General features: G+C 40.3%; 1 protein-coding gene across 3 annotated transcripts in view; it reads right to left on the bottom strand.

Moving 5' to 3' along the window:
* DCSTAMP (dendrocyte expressed seven transmembrane protein) overlaps window positions 1–12,296 on the bottom strand; it is a 32,913-nt gene extending 20,617 nt beyond the window's left edge. Inside the window, exons 1-3 of one of the 3 annotated variants that reach the window (XM_083827444.1) lie at window positions 5,419–6,362; window positions 916–965; window positions 7–100 (exon numbers count right to left, since the gene is read on the bottom strand). The gene's annotated coding sequence lies outside the window, so the exon portion shown is untranslated. Of the gene's footprint in view, window positions 1–6; window positions 6,363–12,136 lie in introns of those variants that run through there. The other 2 variants (XM_083827442.1, XM_083827441.1) reach the window with 2 other exon arrangements.
* Window positions 12,297–14,675: the final 2,379 nt, after the last annotated feature.

Genomic DNA, 14,675 nt, shown 5'->3' on the forward strand with positions numbered 1-14,675 from the left:
TATTACCTTTATCATGGAAGACCTTTGAGGGCTCGTCCTGAATAGGGATTGCCACTGTACAAATACACAACACAGGAAGTGTCCAGGTCACAGTCTAGGTCTGGCAGGAAAAAACAGCATGATGAGCAGTGGTCACAGCTTACGAGACACTTAGCAATTGCAGGGCTTAAATATATTTTTTTAAATAGATATCCCAAGGAGGATAGGAAAGCAGAACTTTGTCAACACCCACAGCATACCGAAAATACCTAGAACTTTATTTAACAAGAAATTCCAACTTAATTTTAGTCTGTGGGGATCAAATGACTGGTGGCTTAGTTATTGGTAGGAAAGAGAAAAAAGAAGCATAATGCTGATTGGGAAAGTTACTTTGGGACTGCTAGGAAGGACATGGTGTGCTTAAACAGATGTCATCAAGTTTGGGGTCATTTAGCATAAAAAATATTTGTAATTTTAAAAAATATAATCTTTATTAACCAAGAGTTTAATTCAAATATTTTCTTCTAGTTTGGGCTGCTTAACAGAATCACACCCCAGGTCTGCTCTGTTCCCAGCATGGAGCCTTTGTCACTAGAGAGTAACCCTTTCCTCTGTCTGGAGTGGCAGCATGGGTCATCTACATTAGGGACTGTGTCTACAGTGACAGTCAGGTGTAGATGTCCATCTGCATCCAGCTCCAGACTCGAGTCCCACTTTCAATGCCAGCACCTGTGACTTGGGGTGGGAATTAGCTGCAGAACGTCACTGATGGAAAAACATAAACCCTACTGTGGTGCTTTTGTACAGGTTTACCCTGGCCTTCCTGTAATGACGAATTGGATACGAGTGAGGCTGAGCATTTTGCAGCCCACTCTAAGATCTGTTTATCGGACATAGGTAGTTAAGTGCTACCTAAATACTATTTAATTCACCTACCTCTGGTTTTGGCTCTTGATTTTCTTGATCTTCTTCTTTGGCTCTTGATACTATAGAAACAGCCAAAAAAGAGGTCACCATGAGTACTCTCATGAGCCATATCAGCCACATAAGACACACAAACTGTGTTACACTAACAACCGTGGCAAGACTATCCTGACCACTGGTATGGCTGGGGTCAATGGGAATGCTTGTGTAGCACAGTTATGTAAACAGCTTATACAAAGGAATCTGTGATAGCCTAAACAATGTTCTCCTCTGGGACATCAAAAAGCTATCAGCAGATGACAGTTATATAGCTATTTACAGTTCACCAGCTACCCAAAACATGCCTAGCTTTGTTTTTGGGCCCTCATGTATCTCACATCAGCCTGTCAATCATGCAATTGGCATGGAGTCTCAATGTCATAAATAGAGTGCCCCAACACCATCTCAGAGTAGCTCTTGTTCGCTGGCCCAGGGGTGCTGTCTGACAAAGGAGACATCTGGCGTTGTGATGGAGAACATGAGAGGTCAACAACTTTCCCAACTGTTTCTTATTGGTGGGTAAAAATAATTGTTAATGGTACTGTGCTTTGCCTATACAACAAGTGGGCTTTTCCCTTTTGCTCGTGCTTAAATTGCTCACATCCCACTCATGCTTGATTATACTGATAACCAATGTGTGTAGTTATAATAAAATCCATCAAAGTTGATCTGTGGTCTTCTGCCATCTTATTGTCTGATATCTAAAGAACCCTTGTCCTGTGACAACAGCCCAAATGACGGGATGGAGTGCACTCTCAGTAAGTTCATGGATGATATCAAAATATTATTACTTTAGCAGCTTCAAGATCCTAAAGAGCAGGTGTAATCAGTTTGTCTTCCAGGAGTTTATCTGCATAAAGGAGCACAGAGTAATTTAGGGACTTGATGTTGGCAGCTTAAATACCCTACAGCTTTTATAACTTGCATAAGCTGACATATGATCTCTTACTTTTGCAAGACAGTAGTTTCCCTGCAGAGAAATGATAAGCTCATTTATCAGATGTGGCAAATGAATTTACTTCTTGCTCATGGTACCAAGAGCAAAAATGGTGAGAACTGCTAATTTGTGACCAAACATGAAATGAGCTAAAAAAGTGGGAGAGATTTCATTATCATACTGAAACAGGAATACGATATACAGCAGAGACTTTGATAACTTCTGATTCATTCAGTAGCTAAATAAGATCATATTTCTTAAAAATTTCTGGAAAATTTGTAAAAAAAATAAAATATTTAGCTTTAATCAAACCTTAGGCAACTTTAAATTTTACTTCAAGTGAACTATGGTTTTCAGCAGACACTACGGTTTTGTATGCCTATTTGTGTGTATCAGAGAGAAAGAAAGAAGATCCTTCTGGACACTCATCCTCTCCTCTTGAAACGGGTCATCAGGGCCATCTGATAAAGGAAGAGGACTAAGATTTACTTTAAAGGAAATCAAAGGCTGATATACATCGTTACATGGGCAACAACAGCAACATAAGCAGTAAGAGGATTCTTATCCACAATCTAGTAACCACGTATGATGCCATTCCAATAAAATTCTCCATGGACTCTCTCTTACAGACACTTTCAGAACTAACTTGCATTTACAGTATTACTGTTTATGTTTAAACTTCCAGATCCATTTTTGGAATAAAACATGCTGAATGCTTTTCTCAGAAATGTCATAGGTGGTAATGTCTATTGCAGAAATGCTACCTGCTTGACCTAAGGAATTCTAAATTGGTGAATGTCTCATGTACAATCTGATTTAAAAGATCCGGGGCCACATATCAGTCTCAGTTCTGACCTCAGTATATTTGTGAACTGTAGAATCCAGTCAGCAGCTACAGAAGTGCTGGTATGAACATTATCTATTTGCCCTTGGTTGAAATGGCTCGGCATGTAATTTTCCAAACAGCTGGTTTTCCAGCAGGTACTGATAACAGTGAAGTAGCAGGTCTCATTGGTTCACCGTATGACCAAGCTTTCCCTCCACAAAGAAGCCATACCCCTGCTATTTCAAGAGCAACTACTGAATGAGTTCAGAAAGCTGGTAGGCAGCAAGACAAAAATAGCATAACGCTTATAGCATCTAAATTATGCATAACTTAGGGATATAATTAGATATAATGGACCATCTATAACTTGAGAAACTTTCTGTTCATTATAGGAGGAATGAATGAAATGATCCTTTTAGCAGAGCATATCCTTCATAGCATTATATGAGAGAAAACTCTGTAAAGTGATCCAGGCAAAGGCATATTAAGTCTGTCATGATTTTGGCTGGGACAGAGTTAATTTTCATTGTAGAGGCTCATACAATGCTGGATTTTTGATGATAATAGTGGTGATAACATACTGATGATTTTAGTTGTTGCAGAGCAGTGCTTACACAGAGCCAAGGACTTTCCAGCTTCTCAAGGAGGCTGGGGGTACACCAGGAGCTGTGAGGGGATGCAGTGCGGACCCAGACTGACCAAAGAGTTGTCCCATGCCATGTGGTGTCATGCTCAGCAATAAAAGCTGGGGTAAAGAAGAAGGAAGGGTGGACATTCAGAGTGATGGCATTTGTCTTCCTAAGAAACTGTTGTACATGATGAGCCCTGATTTCCTGAAAGTGCCTGAATACCTGCCTGCTGATGGGAAATAGTGAATGAATCCCTGGTTTTGCTTTGCTTCTGTGCGCGGATATTTCTTTAGCTGGTAAACTGTCTTTATCACAACCCTTACGTTCTTGCACTTTTACCATTCCAATTCTCTCTCCCATTCCACCTGGGAAGAGTAAGTGAGCAGCTATGTGGCATTTAGCTGCCTGCCAGGGCTAAACCACAGCAAAGTCAGACAAAGTCTCCTTCTAGCCCAGCATCTTAGCCTTGACAGCAGCATGTAGCAGATGTTTATAGAATCACAAAATGCTGATTTTTGGCGCATCTGGATATGGTCTAGGTGACCCTGCTTCAGCAGGGTTGATGGACCAGACGACCTAGAGAGAACCCTTCCAACATAGTGTAATAGAATCATAGAATGGTTTGGGTTGGAAGGAACTTTAAAGATCATCTAGTTCCAACCCCTTTGCCATGGGTGGAGTTATCTTCCACTAGACCAGGTTGCTCAAAACCCCATCCAACCTGGCCTTGAACACTTCCAGAGATGGGGCTCTGGAAATTCTCCAGGCAACCTGGTCCAGTGCCTCACCACCCTCATAGTAAAGAATTTCTTCCCTATATGTAATCTAAATCTATGCTTTTTTAGTTTAAAACCATTACCCATCTTTCCTGTAGGCCCCCTTTAAAAACGGAAAGGCCGCTATAACATCTCACCGGAGCCTTCTCCAGGTTGAACAACCCCAACTCTCTCAGCCTGTCTACATAGGAGAGGTGCTTCAGACCATCTTTGTAGTCCTCCTCTGGACATGTTCTAACTGGTCCATGCCTTTCTTATGCTGGGGGCCCCAGAGCTGAACGCAGGGCTCCAGGTGGGGACTCAGAGCAGAGCAGAGGGGGACAATCACCTCCCTCGCCCTGCTGACCACACTGCTTTTGGTGCAGCCCAGAGTATGGTTGGCTTCCTAGGATGCAAGCACACATTGCCGGCTCATGTTGAGCTTCTCTCCAAGCAACACCCACAGGTCCTTCTCCCCAGGGCTGCTCTAAATCCATTCTCCACACAGCCTGTATTTGTGCTTGGGATTGCCCCAGCCCAGGAGCAGGACCTTGCACTTGGCCTTGTTGAACCTCATGAGGCTCACACAGGCCCACCCCTCAAGCCTGTCCAGGTCCCTCTGGATGGCATCCCTTCCCTCCAGCATGTTGACCGCACCACACAGCGTGGTGTCATCAGCAAACTTGCTGAGGGTGCACTCAATCCATGTCCATGTCACTGACAAAGCTGTTAAATAACACTAGTCCCAGTACATCAAGCCCTTTGGGATTCTGGAATTCTGTAACAATTGAGGTTCCTGTTGGTCAATTTGTTCTTCAGCCTCTGAGGCCCCTCTGAATGGCAGCACAACTATCTTATGTATCAGCCACTCCTTCCAATTTTGCATCATCTGCAAACTTGCTGAGGGCACTCTCTGTCCAGGTCATTAATGAGGATGTTACACAGAATTAGGCTGAGTATCCATCCCTGGAACACACCCCTAAATGACCTTTGTCCAGATAGATTTGTGCCACTGATCAAAACCATCTAAGGCTTGCATTTCTGTCAGCTTTCACTGTACTTCATTGTCCATTCATCTAACCCATTACTTTGTCAGCTTGTCCATGAGGATGCTATGGGAGACAGTGTTGAATGCCTTACTGATGTTCAAGCAAGCCATATCCACGGCTCCCCCCACATCTACCAAGCCAGTCACCTCATTGTAGAAGGGTGATGAGTTTGTCAAACATGATTTCATCTTTTTATATCCATGTCAAATACCCTTTGGAAATGTTTTTCATAATTGGTTGCTCCATTACCTTCCCATGGATCAAGGTGAGACTGACCAACCTGTAGTTCCTTGGATCCTCCTTCTTGCCTTCCTTGAAGAGTGGAGTGACATTTGCTTTCTTTCCTTCTTCAGAAACTTCTTCCAGTCACTACCTGGAATGCTGTCTGTCTTCTAGTTATACTGTTGTGCAATGAAATAAAACAGTTTATAAGCACCGTCTTCCCTCTTGGCTTTGGAAATTGTGCAGCACTTCATAATCCCTTTTGGACTCCAGGAGGAATAGAGGCTCCCACAGCACTGCTAAAAGCAGTGGGAGCATGCAACAAAAACTTTTCTTGCATCAAGCTATATGTGAGAAAGGAAGTGGTTTGTGGGCATCTGGGTATGATATTTTCTTTATCCTTTATGGTTTCAAGAGCAAGGAGTTGTGGACACATAGACTTTAAACTGAGTCCTGGAAGCGACTGGTGTCAGTGCTCCTAGCCTCTCCTACTCTTTCTCAACCTGTATGCTTCAACTAGGGACACCTCTCAGGTGTGGTGCCATCACTGATTTTGGGACACTTCCTTTACAGCAGAATACTTCAGTGACTCGCTCGAAGCACACCCTCATGTATCAGTACAGCTGTGAACCATGTTCTCTGAGACCAAGGTGGACACTTGCCAGCCAGCGGTGCCCACATCCAATGGGTCACAAACCACAGCAACAGCTTCCATTGGGGCATCATTTCCTCTAGCTAGCAATAACTGCTGGGTCTGCCTGGATCCTGGACATCCCTGCTAATTTTGTCAAATACTGACCACTGTAAAATAGTGGACAGTCTGCTAATTTCAATAATGGCACTGTAAAGGTTGCAGTTTCTTTCTTCCTCTTTGCTGCTGCAGTATGGATTCCTCTGCCTGCACAAAAATAAATAAATAAATAAATAAAAATGTGAGAATGGTTTCAGAATTTCCCCATTTTTCTTCCTAATCCTTGCACAATGACTAGCAAAATTTAACTGCACATAAAAAGTATTTAAAATAGCATTGTTCAAGATCCTACTGTTCTGGCAGTTCCTTAATGCATTTCAGCTGATAACGATGCTGTGATTAACACAGTTTTGATAACACAGTTTTTTATTTACTCTTTTAATGTGCAACCACAATGCATATTTCTTTGGGTTTTTCTTTAGAATGTTGAAGGTTACTTTCTTTTCTTGACATATCTGTGTGCTGCAAGAACAAAGTGAGTTCAGAGCTGAGAACACCGTGTCACATTTAAATCATTTACTATTCTTCTCTGCCTGCTTCTGCCTCAGGAAGACCAGCTAGCAACTAATAGTCCTTTCTTGTGGCTGGCTTCCAGAGTGCCAGGAAAGAAACAAAGATCAGCATTCGTAAATATTTGTGCTCTTGGTTTTGAGTCATGGTTTTAATTACTGTTTCTGTTTTACCACTACAGCAGAAATTTAGATTAAAATAAGACAATTATATTTTATTTTCTAAATATCAGAGGAAATGAAATAATGACAGTGGATCATTACTCACAGTGAGCAGATCTGCACCAGATGAGCAGTATGTCTGGAGCCAGCCACACAACAGCCATGAGTAAATGGTTCTCAGGGTGAATCAGGATTACAGAAACTCACTTTTGATGGGCTCCAGTGAAAAGCTGGATCAAAATACTGCTGACCTTGGGTAAAGATTTTATTTGATTCTGGCAGCTGAAGTTAGTCTTTATATGATACAAAGGTAAATTCTTTGAGTCCTATGAAAAGAGTAACTTGGTGCTCACTATAAGGAAATGTCCCTGTAGGTTTAGCTGGGGAAAAGGTAAAGGGAAGGTTCCTAACAGTCTACAGGAAAGCAATAAGTTTTCAGCTTAATAAACAACAATTTCCACATAAGTGCTCCTGACTTGGTCCTAGGAAAATGAGATCTTGATAACTCCCAATGGAGTCATGACTGAGTGCCCAACAGATATCATGAAGTGACTGCCCTCAGCACAGATTTCTCACATCCTTCTTTTAATGAAAGGTAGAACTACCTCTCTTCTCTGCTGCAAGTACTTCACTTTGTTTATATTTCATAACCTGTTCTGTGTTGGACATGTCACTGCCAACAAATTATGCAGGCAGCTATAGCTGGTACCTCCAACTGCAAACAGAAGAGGCATTTTTAATGAAACATAAAATTCATCTCTAAAAAAGCACTGATAGGGTTTTCATAGTTATAATGAAGAGCTGCACAACCTAACTAGCTCTAGTGGAAAAGAGGATGCGGCCTTTGTGAGATCCTGGGTTAAAGAGTCTATAATAACAACCTCATTGCGAGATAGATACTTGCTGGCATCGTGGCTTCCTGTGGGATTCCTGCCCTTCACTCCTCAGCCTGAACTGTTGGGCAAATTCACGGCTGCATGCTTTGGGACTGTATGCTTTGGGCATGCTTGGTGCCAGCATACACCATATTTTGGACTCATGTGAGTCCCAGGCCTCAATGCTTCTGGCCACCTCAGAGTTACTGGCACAACTGCACGTGTATTCTTGATTTAACCCATTTCAAAATGATGTTGCTTAGAAAAAGTATGTTATTAAAAGCCCTTAAAATAACCTGTGACACTTAGACACTGTTAGAGTAGCTAGAAATTGTACAATAGTTTATTCCAGAAAGTCTGAGAGAGGCAGTAATCTCTGCCAAGCCATAGTGATGGGGATGGGCTGGGAACAGCAAGGCAAGTTCCCAGCTCAGTGATGGGCTGAAGATACTGTGTAAACTCCTGCCTAGCTGATGGACAACCGGGGATACTCCCAAAGCACATTTTACAGGAATTTATTCCAAATCATTTTCATCAGCTTAAAATGAACACCAAGCTATCCATATATTGAAATTTTTCTGATTTTTCATTCCATTTTCTCCTTTGTGTTTTCCCTCTATTGTTTACTCAGTACCCTGTTATCTTCTTCACCAAAGCAAAAGATATTCCAAACAGCAGAACTGACTCTTAAATTACCCTAAGGAAATGAAAAACAAATAGGATACATCACAAAGAGGTTTTGCCCCAGACAGTAATGTAATGAGATACCAAGTTATCCCAAAGTTTTCTATAATATATGCTATTTCAGATAAATGAAGTTAACATTGTTCCAGTGAAGGCACCCTTACAGCAAAGACTGCCAAAGTGATAAAAGAAGAAGGTTATATGGGAAAAAGAGAAAAATGTAATAACAGCATTTGTTGGACCATATCTCACTAGGGAATCTGATACTTTACTAATAAATTCCTTACTGTATGCTATGAAAAGGATCAGTGAGATAAGGGAAGGAATAATGTACCCAAAGAACAGCAACTGGATAGCAATCTTTGCTTAGAATAATGTAAGTAGAATTTATAATGGATCTATCAAAGCATCTGGCAGCGTTGCTATAAAATAGGTCTGGCATTTACATCTTTACCCCTCAGTTACTTTGAAGGGGTTTATAACTTTGCTAACTTGGTTCAAACTTGCAATAAAATATTATTTTCCAGTCTTGGATGTTTGGGTTTTGTTAGTGACTAATAAGAAAGTTCCTTCTGATGAAAAAAAAACATAAAAATAAGGCAGCCTAAGGCTTACAAGACAATACTTGTCACTGTTCTTTCCAAAGTCTTTTCTTCTGTTGTCTAGTTCTGGCCAAAGACTGAATTCTGTGTCTGTTGTTTTCTGACTCTCACATGCTTTAGCTAAAGAATGGCTTCTTTAAATTAATATATATATATATGTTATATGTATATGCAGTGGCTGGGGGAAGTGGCTGATGCAATAAAGTTAGTTCCTGTGCATAATGAGCGTGTGATACTAAAAGCAGTATGGAAATAGAGTTTTTTGACATGGAAGAATTGGTAAAACAAATGGGAAAGCACAGAATGAAACCCACAAAGCATTATAAAACAAATCTGAACACATCCAAGTTTGCAGAGTTATGGAAATAGGATTTCACTAGATATTACTTCGTATTGTTCTAAGTACCCATATGACCTGTAACTTTACAGGACATGGTATCTTCCCAGACAACCACAACCTATATCAACCACAAAAATATTAACATTCTAGCCATTAAACTACAGCAATTTCAGCTACTTAAAAGCAATGAATGTTTGAGTCCAAGCAACACAGGAACTGAGAATGTGCATAACTGCAGCTAATTAGGGCAAAAAGCTGCAGTTTAGTGCTACTGAATGGAAGTGGAAAGGGGTAGTGGTCCTTTTATTTTAGTAAGAAGGACTCACAAATGACAAAACCACTAAAATGATGTGCCTGATCCTGCCTCAGCAGGGCCATGGTTTGCAGGACATCCAAGGGCACAGAGAGGAGACAAATCGAACAGAGCTGTCCTGGAAAGGAGCTGCAGTAAGAAGGATGACAAAGTTAGATGGGAAAGATTCATATCAGGCTATTATACTCTATGTAATGGATTTTTATTTTTTTTTGTATTATTTTTATTTTGTTTTGTTTTATTTTGTTTGTCTGACTGAAGTCAATTGAATTATTATTTAAGGAAATGAGCAAAGAGGGAAGGTACATGTTTTACCAATTGGAAGCTGCAGCTCATGACACTTCTGGTTAAAAAGAGGAAGATAACTCAAATATGTAGAACTTTAATGGTTGTTAGTAAATAATATTTTAACACCAGTAAAAAGTGAACTCTCAGTAATAAAAACTCAAAGGTAGGCTAGCAGCTTCTCTTCTGACCTACCCAGAGATTTGTGACCACAGATTCCTTAGTAAAGTCAGAGGACTATCCATATGATAAATTGCTGTAGTGCAGAAGAAAAAGAGTACATATCCCTTATTAATGATAGTAAACACAGGACAATGCTGCTCACTGGCTGCAAAAAGGAGAGAATGGAAGAAATTTGCAGTTGTCATGTCAATTTTTGGTATCGTAAGGCAATTCATTGCCTGTTCTGAAAGAGCTTCGTATAATGATTGCAGCAATTAATTATGTAAGTTGTTACAGATAAGCATTCTGAGCATACATCAAATGAAAGAAAATATGTGTAAAAAATTGTTAAAGTAAGTGATTTACCAAAAAAAAAAAAAAAAAAAAGGCAGTTTCTATTCTAGCAGATTCATTTTCTTCTGCATTTCCACTGAAGACAACATTCAGGCTCCCAGTGTATTATCCTTTCTTCAGTACTCACAACAACTTCAATTAGCATTTATCAACATGTGTATTTTATTAGGAAGTAAAAACAGCTAACCAACCATTTACTTTCCTGCAATATAGGAAAGTTAGTGTTCGAGATGAGATAAGCCACTCTGTAATTACAAAATGATCTGTAAATACTGAAAATTTGGGTGAAACATACATTTTGTCATCAGCCAACAGGTTGCAGCATGAAAGACTTGACAGGTAATGGGGCATTTGACAGAAAACATGAGGAATGCCTGGCATGAGGAATGCCAACCTGTGAGAAGGCTTTGAGGAAGACCACTACGCAGTTGATGTTCATTGAGTTTTTCTCCAAGTACTCAGGCAATACAGTTTATATGCCAGCACTGAGAAAATATGGTTCAAAACTGACTTTAACTGAGAGATTTATAGGCAAGGTAGTTATCTTGTGGACACATAATGTTTAACTGGTCTGAATTACACTGTGCTGAAAGAGCTTGATAATAGTCATGATGCTAATAAGTATTGTTTGGAGACACCAGCTACATCTCCTGGAAGTGGCACAGAGGCTGAGGCTGTTTTCTGGCCCAACAAGGATCTCCAGCAGTAAGGAATTAACTCGGAAAGAGAGTTAACCCAGAATATGCTCCAAATCTGAAGCATAGATTAGGTTATATGTTAAAAGTTCTACCGTACAACAATTCAAAGCAGTATCTGCTGCTGAAAAACTTGATCCTAGCTGACAAATGCCCTATTATGTACTTTTCAACAATTCTAGAGAAAATATCAATGCTATGACACAATTACGGCATTTTCTTTGCTTCTGGCATGCTGTAAACGTTCAAGTCAATTGGATGGGAATAAAGGAATATACTCAATACACTGTAATTACTTTTCCTTTCCCTGATTTACCAGCTCTTGATGGATCTTCTCCCTCCCCCCCATCACAATTATACTGAAAGCTTTCATTCTACTTTCTTTATCCTTTCTCTTGAGATTGTTTAAATGTTAATGGATGAAATATCTTTAAGAGGAAACACAACCAAGTCTTCTCAGCAAAAGTAGCTGAATATTCTCCTTGTCTCACAGAAGTTTCACAAGATTTATATCTTAGTTACTTAACTAATAGGTAGACAATAAAGCTCAGATTAGGAAAGGGAAAAAAAAAAACCAAAAACATCTTGTCATACTTTTAGTCAAATTGATTTGCTGCCATTTATTCAGAATACCAATGCCTTGGAGAGTTTAATCTGGCTCCATTATAATGAGCCTTGTAACTACTGAAGTCTGTTATGTATTAACTCTTCATTTCCTGTAGCTTGTTGCATGTTCATTCTCTTAAGATATAATTAGTTCCTTTCACATTTTTAATGGAGAGTCCTTGTTCTTTTTTTTTTCTTTTTTTTAAGTGCCACAGCCCAGAATCTCCCTAATGAGAGAAAAGGCCTAGTTCTTTACATCATTATATTTTCAGACACGTGATTTCTCACAGCCATACAAATTATATTAACATTTTTAATAAATTAATTATATTTTTCATTATGTGTCCCATGCAAATCATACACCCAGACAAAACAATAAAATGCACCTTCCCAACCCTTCATTCTTCACCAGTTCTGAACCAGACTTCAGGGTTTTACCTTTCTTCCAGTGACCCCTTGTCACACACACGGCATTTCCTTCAAATCATGGGGCCTCCCTGATTCTTCTGCCATTCTGAAACAGACAGACTTTCTGTCTGAATACTCTGTCCTGTGTATCAGGATGAAGCCATGAGCAAAACCCTTGTCAAGCTGTCACTGTCCCCACCAGACCTGCTGCTTAGTTACCAGCTAGCCATGGCACTCGCTGGTCTGGTCATGTCCCTGCTGAGAGATTTAAACAGAATTATTTTAGATATTCACAAGCATCTGCTGTTAGTCATGTGTCCCTGCTTCCAGGAATTTCAATCCAAGATGAAGGCAAAACATTTACAGAAATTGCAGGCTAATCTAGTAATCAAAATAGCATTTGCAGTTCATAACTTTGTCTGAAAATACCACTGTGAACAGGGCATGTATTGCAAAATTGCCGTGCAGACAGATATGGTGGCTGTGTTCTTCAGCCTGGATAGAATAGAAATTGGCCAAAAATGTGCTTTTCTCAGTGTCCATGTGACATGATGCAGGCCAGATCTGTCACAACGGATAGATTTCTTTGAACATTACATTGCAGGCCTCTGATCTACCAAGGAAGCTCCTAATTTCTGGAGAGACCCCAGGTGGCTGGCCCTTTTCCTCCACCTCCTGGCCTGCCAGAACTGCTATATGCACCAGGGAACCACCTGGCACTTCAGCTTCATCACAAACTTTGCCCTCTTCGCCTCCCACTGAAAGCCTGAGCGGCAGCACTCTTGATGCACTTGGCCCTACCAGCTGCTGCAGCTCTCAGTGGGAGAGGAGAGCCTCGCTGGGAAGCTAGCAGAACTTAGGAAAAGAACTAAGAAAGAACTAGTTATTTTTAAGAACTTTCCAAGGTGGGGGTAGGAGGGAGAGTTTTAGCACTGTCCATTAGCCCTGGTCACCCATCTTGTCCACTCTCATGTCATGGTCATTAACCTGCATAACATACGTTAACCTCTTTAGACAGGGTTGAGCTCCTTCTCCAGCTCCACAGCTAATATCAGGCTTCTCAGATGAAATTTGTGCATGTTTTATGAAGGATAAAGTTGTGAAGGGCAGACCAGATAGTTCCTGGGCAAGACAGCATGACAGAATAGGCAGAAAGAAAGGAAGGAAGGGGGTGGCGACCATAACCCCCACATCATCCTGCATGTTTGGTATCACGGTCACAGACCCTCTTCCTTACCTTTCTTTTTTTATTATTTTTATTATTATTTTTAAATTTCCTTCTGTCAAGGCTACGTTTCTCCTTTTTTTGTAAAACATAAAGAAAACTCACATGCTGCATTGGCTATCAACAGCTCAACTTATGCTGTTCCTCACCCACATATTAAACTCTGTAATAACTCTGTGCAAAATCAGAAATTTATTTGGCCCTTTGTCAGTGAAAAACCTACCTACCCTTTAGGACTCATCTTTGATGGTGTTTTCTTGTATGTCCTTGTGTTTAATGGATTTTTTCAATTTCAGTGGCAGGGTGTACCTGTGAGTATGTGTGTTTGTGTCAAAAGAAATGGAAGACCCTTTTACAGCCTGACTGAAATGTCTTCTTTCCATCTGTCAGAGCGTTACAGGAAATAAGAAGAGGGAAACATCTCTTCAGCAAGTTGTATATGCCAGATGCCAACATGTGACACACTGACAACAGCACTTGGTGCAGGCAGTGCCCTGAAGTGCCAACGGGTGGGCAGACCTGGTCTTTCTAGGATATCCAATGGCACAGAGTCCATTGCACTGCCTATCCAAAACCAGGGTTATTCAGCATGAACCCAGGGCTTGCTGGTGATCCTCCACCTTGAAAAGACTGCAAACAGATGGCAGAAAAGTGTTCTGCCCAACACCCCAATATAGCTGTAAAGTTGTAATCTTTGCAGAACATTATTGTTTTATTTATCCAAATAAATATCCTTCTTTTACTGATCTCAATCTCTTTAAACTGCCAACCAATACATGGAAGTCCATACAAGATGGCCCTTGGTTTTTTTACCTCAAGGTTTAAGAAGTTCATTACTTATAAAAGGTTGAGAGAAATTGCTTTAGTGATATAAATGTATCACATTAAAAACGGTTATTAGCCTGTGTGACCAAAAAGAATGGGACTTGTTTCTGTTTCCAAAGCTCAAAATCATTGTGTGCATTTTATTTTGTTTTTGTTTTTAATTAAAACTCTAGTACAGCATCTTTTGTGTTTGTGGTAATTATTCTGAACTTTGTATCCCAAAGGAGAAACGTGTAAATAGTTCACTCTTTTGTGGCTATTTGTTCCTGCCAATAGCTCAGGAAACGTGTTTTCCAAGCTCTGCGTTAGTTTAGCCAACTGGTGACAAAAGTAGTCATTTGTGTTAACACAAGCAGAGCAGAGTTAAGCAACACAACAGACTACATGTCTTAGTAACATAACATGACCATCTGAGGAAACAGTAATTGTACAAAATGTTTTGTCTTCAGCGTATTCTTTATTATTTATATGCCAGTTGTCAATGTGGATGTAGAATGTTTTATAAATCATTGACAGCTG

This window comes from Anser anser, assembly GCF_964211835.1.
Source record: "Anser anser genome assembly, chromosome: 2".
Taxonomy (NCBI): Eukaryota; Metazoa; Chordata; class Aves; order Anseriformes; family Anatidae; genus Anser; species Anser anser.